This window comes from Chanodichthys erythropterus, chromosome 3 (genome assembly GCF_024489055.1).
Source record: "Chanodichthys erythropterus isolate Z2021 chromosome 3, ASM2448905v1, whole genome shotgun sequence".
Classification (NCBI taxonomy): domain Eukaryota; kingdom Metazoa; phylum Chordata; class Actinopteri; order Cypriniformes; family Xenocyprididae; genus Chanodichthys; species Chanodichthys erythropterus.
In genome coordinates, this window is record NC_090223.1 from 71,966,273 (window position 1) to 71,990,143 (window position 23,871).

The 23,871-nt window shown below is 37.8% G+C and overlaps 1 long non-coding RNA gene across 1 annotated transcript; it reads right to left on the reverse strand.

Moving 5' to 3' along the window:
* Positions 1-7,675: 7,675 nt before the first annotated feature.
* Positions 7,676-22,666, reverse strand: LOC137007748 (uncharacterized). The gene is made up of 10 exons (XR_010892653.1): positions 22,283-22,666; positions 19,957-20,130; positions 19,578-19,677; positions 18,725-18,868; positions 16,444-16,613; positions 14,806-14,910; positions 13,864-13,914; positions 13,174-13,365; positions 11,320-11,399; positions 7,676-8,253 (listed from the first exon to the last, which is right to left on the reverse strand). It is a non-coding gene; the product is annotated as an uncharacterized lncRNA (long non-coding RNA).
* Between the last annotated feature and the right edge of the window lie 1,205 nt (positions 22,667-23,871).

The following is a 23,871-nucleotide window of genomic DNA, read 5'->3' on the forward strand; positions in this document are numbered from 1 at the left end:
TAAAAATTTAAATAAATAAAAACAAAAGAACAGACTAATATTATTATTTTGATTACCCTACAACAGTCACTTTACACAGTTACTGCTATCGTACGAATACACTTAGTTGTGTTTTCGAAATTCTACATATGGCATAATTATGTTCGCCAACAAAAACAAATTTTCAACAACAAATATTTTTAGCAAAATGTATTTTACTCAGATTGAACTCCGTGTGTTTGGCGCGCATGCGCACGGCGGCGCTCGTTCATGGAAGTTTGTGCTTGCTGAAGGCTCGTCCACGCCTGACTGCAAAATTGAAATATTTTCTTGACTTTCTAACATTTGCAGATGGAGAATATATCTGTTAAATGTAAATAATGCACTGAGGAAATTATTGGATGTCACTTCAGCATAAAAAAATTAATAGAAGTATGTTTGTTTCCACCAATCGTATGAAAAGTTCAGGTTACGTATGATGACGAAGGCACATTAGTGCGAGCCCTCCCGGAACCCATAGAGAATGCATGGCAGTGTCTGCTGTTCAAAAAAAAGTTCTTTGAATGGAAGTCTATGGGAGCACTCGGGGCAAATCTCGGCCAGACTGAAATCGCCCAAAAAGAGGCGGTACTCCACAGAGCGTGACTCGACGCTGATTGGACTATATCCAGAGGCAGAACAAACAGCCTAGCAGTGACAGCTAGCGTAACTCTGTGGTTGAATGTGATTGGAAAAATCCGCCCCTTTCTCACTTTGGTGGTGCGTCGCCCTATTGCCCTAATGAAGAAACCGCCCCTGGTAGCCATACAGATGAAGTTAATACACTTAAAATTCCAGTTATGGACAACAAAAACAAAGAAATTTCAAGTTTTTCAACTTCAAATCTCTTGTCGTCAGTTTCTGGCATCGTAATGATGTGAAATATGAGCAGGAGTTTACTCAGGGTGATTATTTTGACTTTATATTTTGTATTTGAGCTGCGCGTCTTGGACGCGGCGTCCGTCAGAAATAGGCGAGGCGCATATCTTTAGCGAAGCGGCGCGGCGAGCCGCTTCTGGGACGCTTCTCTAACGCACCGCGGCGCGGCTGGTGTAAACACAAGCATTGACTAGAGTGGCCGCGTATCAGCTCCGGTAGCCGCGTCGCAGTCGTAACGCGCCGCACACGCGTGCAGTGTAAACGAGGCTTGAGCCCTGCCCGCGTGAGGTGCGCCGCTTCCTGCTTGCGCTGTTCTGACTGTAGTTTACTAAAAGTTTATTAATTCTGAATGGGTCACGTCTTGCGTGTCCATCTATATTACACCAAATGCGACACTGCACTCCCTTGTGAAGTCGATTGGATGAACGGTTCTCGAAATAATAAAAATGCAAACGGACATACAGACACAGATTCTGCCTTTATTAGAGAGAAAAAGATGTTCATTTATACCGAAGCTTCGAAGCTCAAAAAATATGTGAAGCTCTTACAAGGCTATTCCTGAATTCAGTATTATTCTGGGGGCCGGATGGAAATTTCTAGCGGGCCGGATTTGGCCCACGGGCCGCCAGTTGACGTTGCATGCTATACACTGTGAATTCTCAAACGTTATTTTTTTATTTTTATTTTTTTGTGGATGCTTTAGTGTACATAAATGTATGAATTATTTGGACTATAGCATTTAGTTATTTGTTGTCCTTTTGGAGTCTGCAAGTGTCCTCTTGCAGACCTAAATTTACCTTGAAAAAAGCTGAAAAATACAGTTTTGTGAGAATCACACTTGAATCTGATGTATGCTTAATTTCCTGATAAGTGTGAGATTAACTGTGATTAATTGCGATTAAAATTGAATCTATTGACAGCCCTAATTTTGATGGAAAATCCACTATTGTATTGTATTGTTTTAAACACAGTATTTAGTTCAATTACATCAGAAGTAAATGTAATTAAAATTACAGAAAAATAGTAATGGTATATAAGATAATTAATGGTATATATAGATAATTTGACATGGTTTAGTGTAGGATTTTTGCCCATCTTTTGGAAAATGCAGTTTTAAATGTAAAAAAAAAAATCACTTTTACCAGTAAATTCTCCACTATTTGCTATTTGACTGACTGAAATACATTTTCACAAGTATTGTTCAGTTGGATTTATATCTAAATATTATGAAATCACAATTATAACAATAAAAGCTACTCTGTGTCAAAGTTTAATATAGCGGGTACGGAAAGTATTCAGACCCCCATAAATTTTTCACTCTTTGTTATATTGCAGCCATTTGCTAAAATCATTTAAGTTAATTTTTTTCCCTCATTAATGTACACACAGCACCCCATATTGACAGAAAAACACAGAATTGTTGACATTTTTGCAGATTTATTAAAAAAGAAAAACTGAAATATCACATGGTCCTAAGTTTTCAGACCCTTTGCTCAGTTTTTAGTAGAACCACCCTTTTGATCTAATACAGCCATGTGTCTTTTTGGGAAAGATGCAACAAGTTTTTCACACCTGGATTTGGGGATCCTCTGCCATTCCTCCTTGCAGATCCTCTCCAGTTCTGTCAGGTTGGATGGTAAACATTGGTGGACAGCCATTTTTAGGTCTCTCCAGAGATGCTCAATTGGGTTTAAGTCAGGGCTCTGGCTGGGCCATTCAAGAACAGTCACAAAGTTGTTGTGAAGCCACTCCATTATTTTAGCTGTGTGCTTAGGGTCATTGTCTTGTTGGAAGGTAAACCTTCGGCCCAGTCTGAGGTCCTGAGCGCTCTGGAGAAGGTTTTCGTCCAGGATATCCCTGTACTTGGCCGCATTCATCTTTCCCTTAATTGCAACCAGTCATCCTGTCCCTGCAGCTGAAAAACACCTCCACAGCATGATGCTGCCACCACCATGCTTCACTGTTGGGACTGTATTGGACAGGTGATGAGCAGTGCCTGGTTTTCTCCACACATACCGCTTAGAATTAAGGCCAAAAAGTTCTATCTTGGTCTCATCAGACCAGAGAATCTTATTTCTCACCATCTTGGCAAACTCCATGCGGGCTTTCATGTGTCTTGCACTGAGGAGAGGCTTCCGTCGGGCCACTCTGCCATAAAGCCCCGACTGGTGGAGGGCTGCAGTGATGGTTGACTTTCTACAACTTTCTCCCATCTCCCGACTGCATCTCTGGAGCTCAGCCACAGTGATCTTTGGGTTCTTCTTTACCTCTCTCTTCTCGGCTTTCCTAATCAAGTCCAATCAGTATAATCAAACACAGGTGGACTCAAATGAAGGTGTAGAACCATCTCAAGGATGATCAGAAGAAATGGACAGCACCTGAGTTAACAAAGGGTCTGAATACTTAGGACCATGTAATATTTCAGTTTTTCTTTTTTAATAAATCTGCAAAAATGTCAACAATTCTGTGTTTTTCTGTCAATATGGGGTGCTGTGTGTACATTAATGAGGAAAAAAAGAATTTTTTAGTTGAACAAAGAGTGAAAAATTTAAGGGGGTCTGAATACTTTCCGTACCCGCTCTGTGTGTGTGTGTGTGTTTGTGTGTGTGTGTATATTAGGGGTGCAACGGTTCAAATTGCGCACCGTTTGGTTCGTGTCACGGTTTCGGTACGGTTCGGTATGTGCTAAGTTTAGGGAAAATAGGACTACTGTCAAATAAAAATAAAGAAAATAAGAACAAACAATCAAACTTCAAGCAACATCACAAATACGTACAATAAAGCAAATATTCACATAAAATAAACAGTAGTTTTCAGGTACAGAAAATGGATAAAGTAATCAAATATAAAATAACACTGCATATTATCTTTACTGTATAAAATAAATAAAGATTAATCATTATTGAAGTTACAAAAACTATTCAGTCAAGAGCAGTGAGTGATTTCTTTGTTATTTGTTGTTTGATTTAACATTAAATACAGGCAGCAGGAATAGTTGTTTTCCCTTTAAGACATGCACGATCCAGTACATATACTGTTACACATGCGCTGTCTTTCTCGACTAATATACGTTCACTTAAGACAACCGACTATGTTTGCTAGGATACTCGCCAAGACGGGCATGTTGACATAATTTTTGTATGAATTTGTCCGCTGAAGCGCAAGACTTGAAAGAGAACTCAGTGTTTCAGCGCTGACTGAAATAAGCGTAAGCGCGCTTCGGATGAACGCACACAAATCTTCTCACAGTGCGTGCGAGTTCTCTTTCGTGTCTTGTTCTTGAAGGTTTAAATCAGCAAGGCTTAAATTAGTTTAATTTAAACACAGACAGCAACGTGTGCTGTTCAGGTCTCACCTGTGCTGACGCGCTATCAACACCCGGGTGATGACGGCGTAAATGACTGGACATTAGAGCATGCGGCACTCGCAGTTAACATCTGAACTCTGTCTGTCTGTTTTCCACGTTGCTATTTTAAACAAACCATATTAACCAATAGATGCTTCGTCATTCGAGATGGACCGCGGTGCAAGTGCGTACCGAACCGTAATTGGAGAACCATACGGTTAGATTTTTTTACCGAGAACCGTTGCACCCCTAGTGTATATATATATATATATATATATATATATATATATATATATATATATATATATATATATACAGGGTGAGATTTGTAGGGGTGGGGGGGGGGATTTCCCCCCTTCTGGTCTATGCATCCCTGCCTCTGCTGAATTATTTTTATCCCCGGCGGTGGGGAATCTGGGGATAAAAAAATATCCCCCCAGGGTGATGGTACTCCACAAACCACCAACAGAGCATAGAAACTACCAAAAATAAAAATCTTTTGTTAAAACATCACCAAGTAAAATGCTGCGTTTATATAGAACTTTTCACTTTTCAGACGCGCATTAGGGCTCAGCGCCAGTTGCAAGTCAGACGAGCGGAAAAGGTGCAGGCGACAACGAGGGAACTTCTTTTGAACATCTGATGTAATGTTGTCAGGCTATGTTGGTAAAACACAGAAAAATTAACATGACTGTCCAATCAGCCGTTATACTGTGCTTGTGGCGCGCACTCAAGAATTGCATGCGGAAATGCGCCGGCGCGTGCTGCATAATTACTTTATTATATAGCTTAAATAAAGCGCAAAAGAAACTATGAGCATGCATCATACAATCAAATGAATAGAATTTGTTACTAGTGTTGATACAATTATTGGGTGATGAGTATGATGATTTGTAACAGGTGTGATTGATCATGTTGATGAAATTAATTGTATCCGGGGCCTGTACCATGATGGTAGTTGAACAAACTCAGGGTTATAGGATTAGTTTTGAGTTGACAAAACCAAACCGATGCAATCAGGCTTTATTGGTACCATGATGCAGCTCATCAACTTTCTCTGTCAACTCAGGCTTTGATCCTTAAGCTATGATTACTCCACGCGCGCGTGCACATAAAAGAGTGACGTCGGCACCGAACAACCAATCGCGTTCAATATGGAAAGAGCGAGAGCGTTGTATTTTACAGCGGAGGAGCAGGAGATAATACTGCAGAAATATGAAGAACATAAAAATGTTTTTCAAGCGCGAAGCAACACTGTCTCTGCTGCCAAAGCAAGAGAGGACTGTTGGAGAAAGATTGCTGATAGCGTTAATGCGTAAGTTGAAGAAATCCTCTCTCTCTCTCTTCGGAGTGCATGCTGGGAGTGAGTGTGAGCGGTGACTCGTGCTTGAGTTGTTTTTTCTCTTACTTTTCTATCTTTTTTGTTGTTGTTGTTTTTGGTGTTTTAGGCACGTTTTTTGAGTTTTTTTTTTTTTGTTTTGTTTTTGGAGGGGGGTGAGTGTTTTTTGGGGGTGGGGGGAACATGGCGGTTCCAGGTGCTCATGGTTTGGGTTCACTCACGCGTCGTCACGGTGTAAAAGTGGCAGCGACAGCGAGTGTGGAGAGTTGCTGTTTAGCTGTAGGGGAAATTGTGGGACATGAGAATGTTTTGTCTGCCTCAAAGATGAATAGCGCTATTGTAATTTTTTTGAGTACAGTAGAAAAAGCAAACGAAGTAGTTCAGAGGGGAATTATTTTAGAAGGTGTTCTTATCCCCGTTCTTCCACTTTCATTACCGTCTAAAAGAGTTACTCTCTCGAACGTCCCGCCATTTATTAGCGATGTTGTTTTAACGCAAGCCTTGTCTCGTTACGGAAAACTACCCAGATAGCACAGGTACGTCGCGGAGACGTCTGTGAAAGATCGTAAACATCGCGTTCGATCGACCGTTTTTAGTGGTTAATGAGCCGTCGTCCTTACCTCTATACGACGTCTATACGATGAATCTTCAATATTTGAAATCCGTCTTCCATCTTCCGTTTTTAGTGGATAATGAGCCGTCGTCCTTACCTCTATAAGACGTCTATACGATGAATCTTCAATATTTGAAATCCGTCTTCCATCTTCCGTTTTTAGTGGATAATGAGCCGTCGTCCTTACCTCTATAAGACGTCTATACGATGAATCTTCAATATTTGAAATCCGTCTTCCATCTTCCATTTTTAGTGGATAATGAGCCGTCGTCCTTACCTCTATACGACGTCTATACGATGAATCTTCAATATTTGAAATTACGTGCTGCCATGCAGCGCCGGATCAACAGATCAGCAGATGTCTGCATGGACGTGACAAAGCGGTGTCTATTCTTTAATCGCATCGCGCCGCACGCGTCCAGTGTAGTCACGGAAATAATTATATCTACATACAATTTGACAAGCATCGAATTCATATTTGCGTTGCATTTTCCCCAACGAGCAGCCTACGTAACTTGTAAACAATGTACAGTAAGCCTGAAGATTCTGCATTGATAAATGCAGTCTCACTGATACATTTAGTTTTACATTTTGCAAGTTTACATTTAAAAAGCTTTTTTGCTTTTGGCTCAGAATTATCAAAAAGGCACTCATAAACACTGCATTCATGGATTTAATTTTTAAAATGCTTTAAATGATTTGCAAAGGGTGCTTCTGGTTACAAATCAGAATATATAAATTAAAATACTAATAAAAATACAAGCTCTAACCCATAATGTACAACAGTTTGTTCATCTATCCCTTTGTTTGATCCCTCATAATAATAATAAAAAAAATACATGCAAAAAAAATTGCCAGCGTAAAGCTCGTTTCAAGCTAACTGTAATTCTGCCTGCTTATTGTGGTTCACATAATTTCGTTATGCAGAAAGCATGAATTTGACCCCTCATAGCCTACCATGCTCTGTATAAGGGGGTGATCCATGGCTTTGTGTCAGGTGGTTCTTCGACTCTCTGCCATGCACTGAAATAGTGTAACACCGAGCCATTTTCATATTTTGTTCCAAATAATGATGCTTACAAACTCCAATGAGCAAGCCAAAGGTGACCCTTTTTGATGTTTGAGGAATGAGAAAGCAGCCTTTGGAGGAAACACGCTATACAAATATTCATTTGATTCCAAGCACTTTACAGAATTAATGATACTAACTTCCCAGAGTTGATTATGTCCCAAAGTTGAATGAACACTAAAGCAATATTTCAATAATAAAAAAAAATAGTAATAATAAAAAGACACTTTAATGTAGGAACTCCTGAGAGCATTAAGGTAAAATATTCTCACAAATAAGGGAAACTGTTTCACAAGGGGGTGAACTTTACTCACAACAGCCTCTACATAATACCAGTCTCAAATAACAGGGATGCAAACAGGTAAGGGGGGGAAAAAAGTTTTTTTTATTTGCTTTACATGCTCATTTGTAGTTATTCTTTATTACCCTATATGTCCAAAACTATAATTTTTCATGAAAAAAAAAAATTTAATTGTTGCAGCATTTTACCAAAATCAACATTTGGTTCAAATCTCATGTTATAAAAGACAAAGTGCTATGCAGGATATTTAAAGACAATATTGGCTGATTAGATGGCAATGCTGTTTGCCACATCTCAGACCTCAAATACATAAAACATTACCCATTATAGACATAGTAATTTTAAAGTAAAGAGTAAAGAAAACACTGTACAGTACTTACTGAAACAACCAGTTCTTTATTTACCCTAATAAGTTCACAAGTACCATTGTAAGATCATTGGATCTATACAAATCCCATTGGTGACCTATTTTGATCTCAAAAAGGTGAGTTCTCACTGAAAGGTGAGGAGTTTGCATCTATGCAAATAAAGATTATAATGAGCTCTAAAAGAACAATCCATAACATTTGCAATGGACAAGGTGCAGACACTGGTTATGGACTGCACTTAATGAATCTTTGGTGCCAGATGTGGGAATGAAGCCGGACCAGTGGTAGATCTGTGCATCTAGGCTGAACCATCTCCAAAGCTGTTTGGTGGAGAAAAGAAATAGAAAAAGATGTTAGAGCATTTTATAAGGAAATGGACAAGTTTACTGTGGGTTAAAATACTTATTTCTCACAAACAATATTGGGCATTGAACACCATGTACAAGGCAGCAACATGCACAACATACAATAATTTTAAATATTTTCTAATTATTATAGTTATATTTATAATTAAATACTAATGCTAAATACTTTAATAATGAAAGTTATTACAACAGTAATATTTCTTATAAGGTTTAATATTTTTATTTAGCAATAATGATAATAAATAAAAAAGTTAATATATTAGCACAAAATTTCAGGCCAAATTGTGCAGCCCTACAAACAAGCAAAACAAGCCTGGTAATGTTAACTTTTTTCAATTTGTTTTATAAAAATCTAAATTTTAACCAGGAGAGGGAAAAGAGGGGGAAAAAAAAAAAAAAATTTGCAATTACATTTTTTCTCCAAATCGTGCAGCCCTAATAAAGCCGGGGACACACCTAATGATTGTAAGGCCGATTATGAACGTAAATTGATATGACTGATCGCGCTCAAACGCGTCCAGTCAGAGCCAGTTGCGTTCAGTCTGTGATTACAGTCGGTGTTCAAATTCCATGTGAAAGTATATAAATCTGCTTCAGGAGCAGGAAACAATCGCTGTGTGTTGAGCACAGTCTTAGAATGTTATAGCTAGTTGTTAAATGTGTGCCCGGCTTAAAAGTGAATTTACATATTGTCGCTGTCAGACAGATACCTCATATTTAATTTAACACTGTTGTGGCTTTATATAGCTATGGTCAAACACTTGCATGTGCCACAATATTATCATTTTATGAAAATCAAGCTCAAATGGAGTTACAAGGTTTTGACCAGTGAATGAAAGGTATATTATCTGTTACGGATAAGGGTAACATCTGTTCCCGAAACGGAACCTGGTCGCCTTTAGGTGGCGTTCTAGATTCTGTTGTGTCTGTGTTTGTCTTTGTTTTGCAGGGTGGAGTCAAGTAACAGGTGTAACAGGTTGCCTATAATGAGTGGACTGATAAAAGGATCTGTCTTTCTAGAGATCGTTGGATCTGCGCTTGGGTTCCTGCTTCATTTGGACTTGATCTCTCTCCAGCACCAGTTTGTGTTTGTCGGACGCGGGTAGACTGCTGGTGGTGGCAGCTGAGCTGCATGTGGGCACATTAAAGAGGTTAGGGTTTGAGTTTGTTTTGTTAATTTTACGAGGCAAATCTATGTAAACCTACTCTTTTTCTAATAATAATGATAATGATAATAATAATAATAAAAAAGTTTCATCTTGCACTTCAACCTCTGCCACTATCCTATGAACCAAAAACCAAAAAGAAAATGGGGTGATTCGATCGTTTTCATTAATTTCTAACTCTACTTGTTGAAATCAAATAGTTTATAATGGATAAGTTACGAGTTTTTTAGCGGCGCCGATGGAGGAAAAAAATTGGAAGGTCTCACGAAAGATCAATTGCGTGAAGCTGGTGAGCATTTTAATATTGAATTGTTATTTTTGTTTGTTAGTTTATTATGTGTTTCTTCTTTAAATAAATATTTTTGAGTCAACTTGAGTTGAGTGTGGCCTCCCTGTTTTTGTTAGCTACCATGAGCCAGGTATGTAATCCGTCACGGGAACAGCATCTGAGACATCCCATTACGTTTTCATCAACATAGATGATAAAGTTTATTGTAGCTTATGGGCACTCGGTTTCATTGTTGAAATCTCATGATCAAAACCTCATGATATGATCAAGCGCTACAACAAAGGATATTTAAAACCGTATGCTTCAACTAGATGGCAAAGACAAAGATTATTCTCGGCTCTTCAAATACAAAAAAACACTAGCTATAAATGGACAGTTTTTCTTGAGTAAGGAAAAGCCTGCACTTACGCAAACCTCAGTTCTTTATTTTACCCTTGCACTGCAAACAAGCAGAGATCTCTGACTCCAAACTTTAACAGATGACCAATAGCATTAATTTTATTAGCTCATAACTGTTACAATGACGAAATATAGAGATACAAGGTTTCGGCCCAACGGCGTGATATATTCTTATTTGTAGCATTTATTTTTTTACTTTTTTTTTGGAATTTGAACACAGTGGTTGGGGAAACGGATAGTTCAAAATTCTGTCTCAGTAGAGAGCTGTCATCTGCTCATGTGAATAGAAGTGGCTGTCCTGAAGAAAGCTCAAACGTGGGCTCTCATCAAAACTCATCCGGACGGAGCGTGAGAGCAATCCCATGAAAGGCAATAAAGAGTGCAGCACGTATCTGTGAAGGAGAACAGAGCTGTGAGGGCATGAATGACAGTAGGGCTGTGTATTGCCAAGAATCTGGCAATACGCGCCACGATCCAATATATTGTGATACATTGCGATACTGTAAGAAAGGCGATATATTGCAATATTTCTGGGGAGAGGGGAAAGAGAATCTTTAGAAAGAGAATCTAATTTTAGAAAAAAAACGGTCATAAAGAACAACCATATGCATAAAACCTGACAAAAAAAAAAATAAAAAATCATTTGCATTTATATCACAATCACTATTTTGTGCAATCTAAATACAGGGAAAACAGTAAAGTGACTGCAGGATTCTTTAGGTGTATATGTTTTAAAGGTTCACAGTATAGCAGTTTTTAATTTCTAAAGTATTTAACAACAGGAAGTCAGTCTATTCGATGACTTTGTTTTTTTTTTGTAAGTGTGCAGTACATATTCTATCGAAACGCCACTCTCAGCAGCGGGTCACGTCGGGATGTTAAGCGAGCTCTGAGATTCAATGTGTTTCGAGTATTTAGATTTTACCATGGCCTATTTTGCCAACAGGACAGAATTCTGCATGAGTCAGGCAAGCAGAATAAAATGCACTGTAAATAAACATTAATAAAACAAATGGTTAAGTCACTAGTACATGACCTCCCATGGCTTAATGCTTCCATAAATTAAATGTATCAACTTTATTTTTCATAATCTTTTTAACAAAACAAAACAAAACAACAGCACCAACAAAAACCATGCACTGACTAACAGTATCTTTAATTCATTACCTTGTGCAAGTGTGATAAGAGGGTCCTCACCAGGTCAGGTTTCCACAGCTGGTGCACCCAAGGCGGCAGAATCAAAGAGACTAGAAGGGGGAGAAGAAAATAAAAAAGTCCCAGACACATCACTCATGTATGAAAGGAATAGATATAACACACACACACACACACACACACACACACACGCTAAAAGGAAAACAAAAAACAAAACTGTAGAATCAAGTTCTTTTAGTGGAGAAGCAACAAACCATGGAGTCTGTGAGTATTCTATAAATCAAACCAACGTGCCATTAGAGATCCACTGTATTAACTGTGTTAGATAAGTAAAAGAATAAAATGACAGCATTATTACTTTTTGTTATGAAGCTATGGCAGTTTGCTTTGAATTTATATTTATATTAAATGTGTTTTTAAGCTACCATCTTTCATAATTTCCATAGGTTTGTCTACATTTTTCCTACACCCCACAGCGCTTTGCACAAACTACAGGTGTAACTTCCATGAAACTGTAAACTTTTTTTTCCTGTGTAGTGATGCATGGTTTCACCATGACCTACAAAAAAATGAATGGCCTCGCAACAAAGCAAAAGAAAGGGCTATCAAAACCCAACTCAACTGCATTGTGTTCCACTTAAATTGTGGAAAGTGATTTAAAAAAAGAAAGAAAAATTATATATGTACATTTTAAAATGTATTTTCATAACTTTTTTTCAGGATTAACCTACACAAACTCAAAATTAAAAATGGTAATGTTTCCAAACTTTTAGGTAGAGTTTCTTATGCTCATTAAGGCTGCATTCATTTCATAATAAATACAGAAAAAAAACAAATATTGTGAAATATTACAAATTAAAATTATGGTTCTCTATTTTAATATACTTAATTTATTCCTGTGATCAAAGCTGAATTTTCAGCATCATTACTCCAGTCTTCAGTGTCACATGATCCTTAAGAAATCAGTCTGATATGCCAATTTATTATCAATGTTGGAAACAGTTGAGCTGCTTAATATTTTATAACCTGTGATACTTTCAGGATTCTTTGTTTTCTTTTTCTAAAAATCTTAATTTTTTTCTTTCATTCTTTGTGTTCCTTTTGAAGGACTGATATGCTATATTTTTACTATAAAAATCCTATGACAAACATGTCTTCTAATATCTTCAATTGTTGTGAATACCGAGCTGCAGCGGACACATTTGTAAAGACTTTACTTGGACCCATTGTGCGAGCTGTCTCTTTAATACCGCGTGGTTTACATGTTGCTGCTGATTGGGCTGACATTTGACACACCCACCAATCAAGAGGAAAAATCAAACCCCGTTGCACACCGTTTCCAAGAAACATGTTGTTCAACATGAAAACCATAGCAAAATGTTGCGCAGCGGTTTGAACTTGAACGTGTCCCTGATCTCCGTTTGTGCGCTCTTTCAAACTCACAAAGCGCTGACGCAGAAGAAGAGCATAGTTCACCCAAACATGAAAATTCTGTCATTTACTTACCTTGTTGTTGTTGTTGTTGTTGAAGGTAAGTGAGTGACAGAATTTTCATTTTTGGGTGAACTATCCCGTTAAAACCAAAAACACATACCTTGTTTTATTCATTTTTGTTTAATATTTTTGTGACTTACTGAGTGATGTTTTAGCTTGATTTTAAATGATCTTCCTTGAGTAACTAAGACTGTCATAAAAATGCTATTCTAAAATGTCTACAATTAATCAGCCTCTCCTCATCCATAAAGGCCCATCAGCACGGAAGAGCCTAGGTCGCTCCCAGAAAAGATTCTAATTATTTACAAAGAGCAGCTTCTGTTCATTACACCAAGACATTAACATTAATTTAAAGCAAACAATCTACTGAACCTTTCATGTTCTCGTCAGTATGTCAGAAGCTTTCCGGACACGATGATCCTTGTTGCAGGCGATGTGCTGCATACTGTTGCGATCAGGCTCTTGAAGACCCTCTTCAGAACCTCCGTCTGCCACAGACTGATGTCGTTCACCCCCGAGCACTAAAGCTCTGATGCTCTTGTCACCATTCAGGATCGTGGATACCTGCGCAGCAACATCGAGAACATGAGCACCAGGAAAACAGTGACAGCGCACCTTACCTTTAGCTGAGGTAGCATGGATGTGCTACAATAGAATCACAGATGATCACACCACGTTCAATTTGAACACTGGGAATGATAACCTGCTTTTCAAATATACTTAAAATATTATTAAATTAATCCATGGTTGCAGCCCTAATAAAATAAAACATTCATGTATACAATAGTCTACATGTGGGAAGAAGTTTGGTGGTGGAAGGTAGACACCCAAGATTACTACTTAAAAGTTACCCAAAGCTACTTAAAGTTACTGACATGTTAGAGCAATAAAAAAACATGCATGAATGAGAATAAAGCACAGGACATGTCTGATTAACCTAACAGTGCTTTTGCTATCTGACACATTTGAAATGCTGCTGTCTGGTGTAGACATGGTGTAAGGAAAAACAAGGTGCAAAATATTTATACATGTACAAGGGGTGTAATGGTTCAAATTACTCACATTTTGGTCTGTATCATGGTTGAGTCACCGTAGTCACTGCTTCGGTATGTGCTATGTTAAAAAAAGAAAAGACTGCTGTCAAATAAAAAGAAAAGTACAAATAATCAAAGTACAAGCAGTAGCACTAATAAATAAAGCAAAAATATAAATTAAATGAAATAAACAAAGCAGTGCTTTTCAGATTTTATGGTCTTAACAGTAGTTTTCAGATACAGAAATTGAATAATCAAACACTCGTATCAAACAAAGTTTACAAAGAGTGACTGTTTTGTCCATGTTTTTTCACCATTGCTGTTGAAACGTTATAAAGCCAGAATGTTCCCAGACAGGATATTTTTATGATGAAGATTGTTCTATCAGTGGCTTGTCTCTTTCCACTGCCACCACAACACACTAATGAACTGTGAGGAACAAAAGTTAGCAGAACTCAAACCATATAACAGATACACTGTCAGAATGATCTGAGATTAACCACAGTGTGAATGTGTGCCGAACCGCGAGTGGAGAATGGTACGGTTTATTTTTGTTAAATGAGAACCGTTACACCCGTAATATGTACATGTACCTTGTAATGTGCCCTAAAGATCAGTTTTTGTTTCATGGAGCTCGGACCATACTGAGCTGAGATACTGAGGCTTCTAGAAATGTCTATAGCCACAATTTGTTGTGAGCCATGAGACAAGCACGGCCAGCGTGGTTACAATAAAATAAAAATCTAATGGTTTTGCAATACCAATACAAAAGGTCATCACTCAAAAAAAAAAAAAAAAAAAGAAAAAAAAAATTGGCCAAGCAACCAACTTTATAATTTTTGGACCACCTGAACAGTTTACTCTTGTACGGTGAAAATCGGTGGATAAAATACAATCATCGTTGTTGCAGTTAAAAATAAAAATATATAGGACATGAAAATGTAGTTTGTGGGAGAAGAGACAACTGGACCTGTAGCAAAACGATGGTACTCAAATGGCCAATGGTGGCCTCCATTCAAAGTCCGAAGAGTGTCAGGATGATGGAGGCACCACAGCCAAACATCAGGCCAGATTTCTGAATCAGGTAAGCAGAAAAAACATTAATAAAACAGATGGCAAAGTTTCAAGTACAAGACCTCCAATGGCTTAATGCTTTCATAAATGAAATTTAGGAACTTAATTTCTATCAGCATATAAACAACATTCGTGCTACATTTATGACAAATTAGAATCAGAAATGCCTGGAAAAATAAGATATTTGACCTGATGTCAGAAAGTTGAACCTCCTTAAAATAATCTACTTTAAGCAAGTCATTAAATATGAAAATCTCATGAAAATGAAAATCTCATGAAAAATTACTAAATTACATAACATACGAAATACAAAACAGACGAGCAAAGAAAATGCATGGGGTGAACAACCACCTATAACAAAGGTATAAACAATATATTATATTAATGACATAATATATTAACATTAAAAAATAAACACACACAAAAAAAAAAAAAATCATACGAGTATGATTCTCCAGTGGATGTGTGGAGAAGAAACATTTAATAAGCTTTATAAATACAGTAACATTACTAAACGCTTATTACGTGCCATAGGGGTTCCTGCATCCAGCTCAGTGACACGTCGCGCGGCCATTCATAAATCACGTGACCACAAGCCATTTGTATCAGATGACCGTTGATTTACTATAGTACACTCGACCTATTGACCCCTCAACATTTCTTTCGCAATTTACCTCAGTAATCTGTAAATACTAACATTTGTATATATAGCGTTCCTATTTATTATTAATTGCCAGTTCGTTTTTTACATATTTAAAGTTTTATTTGGTCAAGTCGGCTTTAAGCCGTTTGTCGTCAGCAAGTTGTTGGTAAGTATTAATTAGCCTTTTGACATAACATGTTGAAATTAACAATATAATAGATACAACTAAATACCATAATAGTTACAAATTCAATAACCACCTCACCGAAAAACCGTAAGCGGTCCTGAATCTCCCCGAGAAAACAGCGGTGGCTGACTGACAGTGTCCTGTTTACATGAGCGCTATTTAACCGACATGATCCAACCACAGGGCGGGGCGGGGAAATTTGAAGCGTTGAGCTGCTTCGATAACTATGATTGGTTTAGCCCATCAGCGCTGAGAAACGTAACAAGCTTTAGCAGCAGCCTGGATGACAAAGGCTTGCACTGGTTAAGTTTAATAAACACTAAACTAACGAAACAAACAATATGAACATGTGATAATCATTATGTAGACAAGTTCAGAGGGTCCAAACTCGGTCCTGCAGTTTAGCTTCAACTGGTCTCCACACCTGCCTGGAAGTTTCTATTATGCCTAGAAATACATTGATTAGCCGTTTCAGATTTAATTTGGGTTGGAACTAAACTTTGCAGATCAGTGGGCCTTCCGGAACAGGATTGGTCACCCTTGCACTAACGTTAGTTCATGCCATGCGTAGTTAAAATGGTTACCTAATGCTGAAACTCCGGCTTCAGTGGATGTGCTGGCCCCGTTCCCCCGACCATAACCACGAAAACATTTACTATACAAGAAAATAATGCCATGAAACAGAATGTACTTACTTTACCTACCTGTAATGAAACCTGCAAAGTGTGCTGCATAGCATGCATGCGAGTCACCTCGTCTCTAATCAAGTGAAAGAGTGATTGGCACGTGCTTCCCAGAAATTAAACCACACCCCACTCCATGACGTATTTACAAATATTTTAGCTCCATGACTTTATATAACATTTTTAGGCAACTGTGAGGAGAAAAAAAAAAAAAAAAAGTGTTAATTTTAATCATTTTTAACTTTGTTTCATTTAATTTTAATTTAACTTTCATGCAACAAACACCTGCAGACTTTTATAATGGCACTCGATTCAAACTTATGTTTTACCCACTGGTCAAAAATGTCCCTTGGCCATGATTTACATGAGCCACAACTTTATTTACAAAGTAAATTAATAAAACTACTACAAAGTAAGTTGATAAAACTCTTCAAATATTAAATATACCAAATGTGATTGTTCATATGCTCTGGTGATATGACAAATTACATGAAAACAACTGGGCCCTGCACATTTTGAGCTTGGGCCCTAAAAAGACTAAAGACTAAATGATTTTGCATACATAACTATAAAAGCTTAATTAAATGCACTTATAAAAAAGAAAAAAAGAAGTCCTTAAAAGCTTGTTACGTTAAAAATCATTGTCTCGTGACAATAAAATTAAATAAAATTTGGCAGATCAAAATATATTTTTACATTCAAAAGAATACTACAATGACGACATTTTACCAACCATTCTTCAGAGTTTAGTTCTCTTAACCCTCAACCAACATTCATCAACTAGTTAAAAGTAGAGATAAACCTGACAACCTTGTCCTAGACTTAAAATTTAGTCACAAAGTAACTAGTTGAATTGAATGGATTAATAAACATCTAAAAAGTAGTGACCACACACAGGTTTAATAAACTTTTGTATACAATTTCTAGGCACACATTTAGGTTCAATACATAAAACGACAAAACTGACAGTTAATGTTATGTTTTTTCCCCAACTACAGAAAGTTCTCTACAGTCAACAGCACTCACTCAACGACAGTAGCCACAGTATACACTGTCAAAAACAAGTTATGTGCTCATATGCACTCATTGACTTTAATGCATTAAGCCATTGGTTCTCAATTCCGATCTTGGGGACCCACAAAATTACACATTATGGATGTCTCTCTCATCTATCGTGCTGTTTAGAGCTTCTATTATAGGAGTTGAATCATATGTACTAATGGAGACATCCAAAATGTGCAATGCAAGGGGCTTCCAGAACTGGTGTTGAGAACCACTGCATTTAGCAGGTTAGTACAATGTACTTTGTTTTGTGAATGTCTCAGCACCATGGCTTGCAAAAAACAATCGTACTGGACATTGCGAAGAAAAGCCAAAGAGAAGGTGGACAAACAACTGCAGTCAATGCAAGCAGTATCATCACCATCATGGAGGGAGGAGTATGGTAGCATGCAAAGTGACACAAGCAGCACCGTTGATTATGATGATGTCGAATTTATGGATTGTCTGTCCCAAATCGATGAGCCTGAATGCGGCACCATGGCACATGCTTTATATAGTAGTGAATCTAACACAGACTCAGACACAGAGTCTGAACTGCATCCAAATTCCCTGGATGATGACTTGGCAACCTGGGCAACAGAACATAAAATAACACATGTGGCACTAAATTCATTACTGCATATCCTCCGTGAGCATGATTTGAATCTGCCAAAAGATGCCAGGACACTATTAGGAACAGTGCGTTCCAACAGATCTGAAATACAGAACAAGGCTGGTGGCCAGTACTATCATTTTGGCCTTCTTCAATCTATTTCAGGGGTACTCTACAAGAACATGGACATTCTGAGAAACATGAGCAATTTGGAGCTCCAAGTGAACATTGATGGTCTGCCTCTCTATAAGAGTTCAGCAACTCAATTCTGGCCTATTCTCGGAACTGTTCAAAACTTGGTGCAGGAGGAACCGGTGACAATAGGTTTATTTTGTGGTGCTGGTAAACCTAGCTCACTGGATGAGTATCTCCAAGACTTTATCTGTGAAATAAAAGAATTGGGTAATGGTTTTGAATTTGAGGGAGTTAAGTTAACACTAAAGATTACCTCGATGGTTTGTGACGCACCTGCACGTGCATTTCTAAAAAAGGTCAAAGGACACACAGGCTACCATGGGTGCGAAAAGTGCATTCAGGATGGTGTTTACCTGGAGAATAGAATGACCTTCCCCAGAAATGACATGCCTCTTAGAAATGATGAGAGTTTCAGAAATAAAACCGATTCGGATCACCACCATGGCACCTCACCTCTGGAAGAAACCTCACTGGACATGGTCTCTGGATTTCCCCTTGATTACATGCACCTTGTGTGCCTTGGAGTCATGAGGCGGCTTCTCCTCTTGTGGCTTCGGCTGGGTCCCCTCACATCCAGGCTGTCAGGATTCCAAGTCTCTGTTCTGACAGAAAGATTGGTTGGTGCCCAGAAAAATGTGCCCATGGAATTTGCACGCAAACCAAGGGCACTGAGGGAAATAGATCGATGGAAAGCGACTGAATTTAGACAATTTTTATTGTACACAGGCCCGGTTATGCTAAAAGATCTACTCACCACAGAGGTGTACAAAAACTTTCTGCTGTTTTTTGTTGGAATTTTCATCTTGAGCAATAACAGCCTAATTGGAGATCACATTGACTATGCCAATGATATTCTGCGACTATTTGTCACACACTTTGGACAGCTATACGGCCCCAAATTCCTGTCCTACAATGTTCACTGTCTTGTACATCTTGCAGAAGATGCAAAGGACCACGGCGTCCTTGACAACTTCAGCGCTTTCAAGTACGAGGACCACCTGCACAAGCTGAAGAGACTTCTGCGGAAACCTACATGTCCACTGAGTCAGATTGTAAGAAGGTTCTCTGAAATGCAAAGGTGCAGCAAAGAAAAAGAGAAAAACAACCCACAGCTGCTCAGAAAACTACATACAGCTGGCCCTCTACCCGAATCTTTTCATGGAGCTTCACAGTACAAAGAAATAAAAACATGCTCTTACACTCTGAAACTGGACCAGGCTAACAGTTTTGTTTACATTGGCGGTAAAGTTTCAAAGCTGCAAAATATAATTTCAGTGAGGGATGAAATTTATGTGGCCTACAGTACCTTCAACAATCATGAACTTTTTTTTGACTATCCCCTTCCATCCTCGGCACTTGGTATTCATCGAGTTGATGACCTCTCAAGAACAACCAATTTCTGCAAGCTGGAGAACATTGAGGGGAAAGCTTTCTTAGTTCCTTACGACCGTTATTTTGTTTCAATTCCTCTTTTACACACACAATAATTATTCTTTTTCCTTTTGAATGTATGAGTTTTTTGTTTTGTTATATGGTATTGGTATATATATTTGGTATTTTGTATATCTGAATCATGCGTATGAACAACTGATATTTAATGAATGTCGTTAAACATTATGGGGCTCTAGGTTGTTGCAGTTTAAACAAAAAAACACCAAAAAAAACAAACAAAAAAAAACATGTACCTGATAGTGGAGTTTGTGGGAGAAGGGACAACTGGACCTGTAGCAAAGTCCTGGTACTCAGATGGCCAATCGTGGTGGCCTCCATTCAAAGACTTGGACCGTTTGCTGAAGAGTGTCAGGATGATGGAGGCACCACAGCCAGATAAAGGGTGGACAAAACATCAGGCCAGAATTCTGCACGAATCAGGTAAGTTAAACTACACTGTAGGGCTGGGCGATATATCGCATGAGATTGTCACGCACATTTCGTCAGTAAAGCCGGTTCCCTGATTACCGCTAAATCTCCATCACCTGCTTTCAAATGGAGCGGCATTTAATAGACAGAACCGTAGTTCACTGACAAGATACGCAATATTGCATTCATATCGCAGATGAATCGCCTTCGATAATGAACGCGATATTGCGTGGCTTATCAGTGATCTACGGTTCCTTCTATTAAATGCCGCTCCATTTGAAAGCAGGTGATGGCGATTTCGCGGTAATCAGGGAACCGGCTTTACTGACGAAATGCGCGTGACAATCGCATGCGATATATCGCCCAGCCCTACTACACTGTAAATAAACATTATTAAAACATCACTTAAAACGAAATCACTAATACAAGACATCCCATGGCCTAATGATTTCTTGAAATGAGTTAAGATACTTTGTTTCTTTTAGCATCTTTTGACAATATTTCCAAAAAATGGAAAAAGGCATGCTACACTTCTGACATTTCCGAATCTGAGATTCCTGGAAAAAGAATTCACAAGTAAGTTGTCAAAGTTTTCTTTCAGTTGACAAACAGGGCAATGTTATTACCCAACTAATCCCGCTTTGTAAAATAATGTAATACCGTGACTTTGCTCTCAGAAGGAAAATATACTCATCAGATGATGAGCCTCATGATACCCCCCACAAAAAGAAAAAAATTAATAGAGAAAAAGTTCCACCTGCACCAAAAGTTCCACCAGCACCAAAAGCTCCAGCACCCCCAAAACACTTAAAGACAAAAGGTAAAAATACATTGAATCTAGTAAACTAATGAATCTGGTTAAATGATTGCTAGACGCAAGTGTGTATAACTGCTGAGTTCTTTTTTTTTTCTTTCTCCAGGTCCTGTTGTCCGACCTTTGCTCACACCAAGTAGAGCAGGGAAATCTTTCAGCAATTGTGAGTTTAAATTTATAAAACTGATATTTCTGATAGTTTTAAGCATTTTGTGTCATGCCCAAGGATGCTCCTTACCCAAAGCAAAATGAATGTATTGCACAGACTCTTGTGAATTGTTGCTTTACAAAACTGTTTTGCTTTTTCAGATTCACCCAATTCTTTTGTCATTTTAACAGTTTGGACAGAACTACAATCATTACATTTATAACTCAAGGTTTTACATGCTAAACATAAAGCATATCAAACATTTGATTGCTAATTAGAGGCAACGGCTCTTTAGTAAGGCTTTGTGTAGTACAAAGAAATGGTCTCAGGTTATGCATATAACCATGGTTCAGAGGAGCGGAACTTGCACTGCGTCCGAAGACACTTTGGGGGAATGCTAAAGTGTATTTTGACAATGCGAGTTCCCATACGAAAGGGAATTTGTTTTGATGGAGGCAGACATCACATACCAATTCTTTCAACAGCACTTGCTAATCACCACCAAAAGACTGTGGAAGAGCCACAGCAGGGCTATTTTGAGACTCTCCCCAACTGTCAAGGTAACTGGCTCTACATGAATACTGTAACCACATGCAAAGGCTGTAACCACACAGCATTTATGCCAACTCAAAAGTGAGGCTGACTCCATGACTGGGTGGGTCAAGTTTCTGATCACAAAATAAACAGTTAACATACAGTGCGTGCACAATCATTATGCAAGTCAATGAGCATTTCGCTGTCCAATGATCACGCCTTAATTGTGCAATTTCTAGTATTGCATCTTTTTTATGGGCATTTAATAGTTTTTGACTTTCCAGTGTGAGTTAAATCTCTGGCCACGTTCACATGGTCAGTTTTTGAGATTGACAACTGCATTTACTTTCAGGTGTGAGTCTCAAAATGTCCTGTTCACACAGCCAGTAACAATTATATATTACTTATAAATGATTATATACAAATTAAAAGTAGTTAAGACTAATGTGGTTTGGATTGGTAAAATGTGCTTGAAGTAAAAATATGATCAGAATATCAACTTGCATAAAAATGATGCACGCACTGTAGATGTTTAGTCATGCACTTATATTCTGCCTGATGTTAGAAAGTTGCAGGCCTCTATAATAAATAAACCTTCATTAAACCAGCGAATAAAAATGAAAATGTCATGTAAAATTACTATAGTTCATACAACCTTTACCAATTCCACCATTCTCAGCTCCAGATGTACCAGTGAGCTTCTCCAAGGCAGATGAGCAAGATGAACATCAACCTAACATTCAAGGTTAAAGAGCATTAATGATTATATGGAGGAAATCAAAAACACATTCATTGCAAATGAGTCAAAGTCTAACACAAAGTAATACAACATTTTTTTTTCTGTATAATTAATTAGAGAACACATTCTCTGTCCTGAGACCCTATCAAGACCCAAGACCGTCTACACACCAAGGAAGAATGCAGAGTAAGTATTAAAAAAAAAAAAAAAAAAAAAAAAAGTTTATTTCAAAAGTAAAATTTCAATCATTACTGAGGTATAACTTAAAAGCCTTTGTGTACCACTGTCATAGCAAATACAATTTACCACCTTCCTCAGCACCAGTTGTACCAGTGAGCTTCTCCCAGGCAGATGTGCCCCAAGATAATTGGGGTGAACACACACCTAACATTCAAGGTAAAAAAAAAAAAACATTAATTAGCATTTGGGGAAAAAGAAATCAGAAGGGCAATCACTGCACACAAAAGACAACCTACATTAGCTAATTCAACATATTCTGTACAATCCATCAGATAATGCATTTTCTGTCCTGAGACCTTCAGGTTCCAAGCAAGGAAGAACACCACGTAAGTTTTGAGTCTCACTTTTGGTAAATACTGTAGCATTTCATCTAGATGTATAATATAAAATGTGTATGTTAGTTTAAAGCAAGACTACAAAACTAAATAAGCTAAGATACAAAGCAAGAGAGGACAATTCAGTTGCAGCAGTTGAACAAGTTCCATATGTAAGCTCATCTAAGAGAGAGCTTCTCTCACGCAGGCCACCAACGAGATCCTTGGCATGAACACTCACCTAACATTCAAGGTAAAAGAGCATTAATTAGTGTACGGAGGAAAATCGCAAATCACACAAACACGTTCATTGCAAATGATTCACAGCCTAATACAAAGTAATATGGATTGTTTTCCTGTATAATTAATTAGAGAACACATTCTCTCACCCGGGACCCTATCAAGACCCAAGACAGTCTACACATCAAGGAAGAATGCAGAGTAAGAAAAAAAAATAATAATAATAATTCAGTCATTACTGAGGTATAACTTAAAAGCCCTTGTGTACCATTTCATGCAGTGTCATGGTAGCAAATGCAAATAACTTTACCCTTAACTACCTTTCTCAGCTCCAGTTGTTCCAGTGAGCTTGTCTCATGTAAATGAGCAAGAGGATGCTTGGTCTGATAACCCATCTAACGTTCAAGGTAAAAGAACATTCATTATCACATGCACAAAACAAACTGCAAATGAATAACTAACACTAGGAAATATTACATTTTCTGTATAATCTATTAGAGGACACAATCTCTGAACTGAGAACCTCAAGTACCCACCAGGCAAGAACACAGAGTAAGTCACTTATTTCTATATATATATATATATATATATATATATATATATATATATATATATATATATATATATATATATATATAAAAAACTCATCTCATCTCAATTATCAGTGTTTCCAACAGGAATTTGAGAGACTGTGGTGGTGACATCGGTTTC